Genomic DNA, 241 nt, shown 5'->3' on the forward strand with positions numbered 1-241 from the left:
TGTTGCTGCTGCTGCTGCTGCTGCTGCTGCTGCTGCTGCTGCTCGAGGCCTTCGTGTGTTCGTTGGCTGGCTGTCTCGTCATCTTGGGGTGAGTATTGTCTGGGTGTTGCTGCTGTTGCTGCTGTAGCAGCAGCTGCTGCTGCTCTTGCAGCAGCAGCAGCAGCTGCAGCAGCAGCAGCAGCAGCAGCAATATGCTGTCTAGCCTCTGCTGCTGCAGCTGCTTCATCCTCCCATTGCTGCT

Source organism: Eimeria mitis, genomic scaffold, assembly GCF_000499745.2.
Source record: "Eimeria mitis Houghton genomic scaffold, Emh_scaff247, whole genome shotgun sequence".
Classification (NCBI taxonomy): Eukaryota; Apicomplexa; class Conoidasida; order Eucoccidiorida; family Eimeriidae; genus Eimeria; species Eimeria mitis.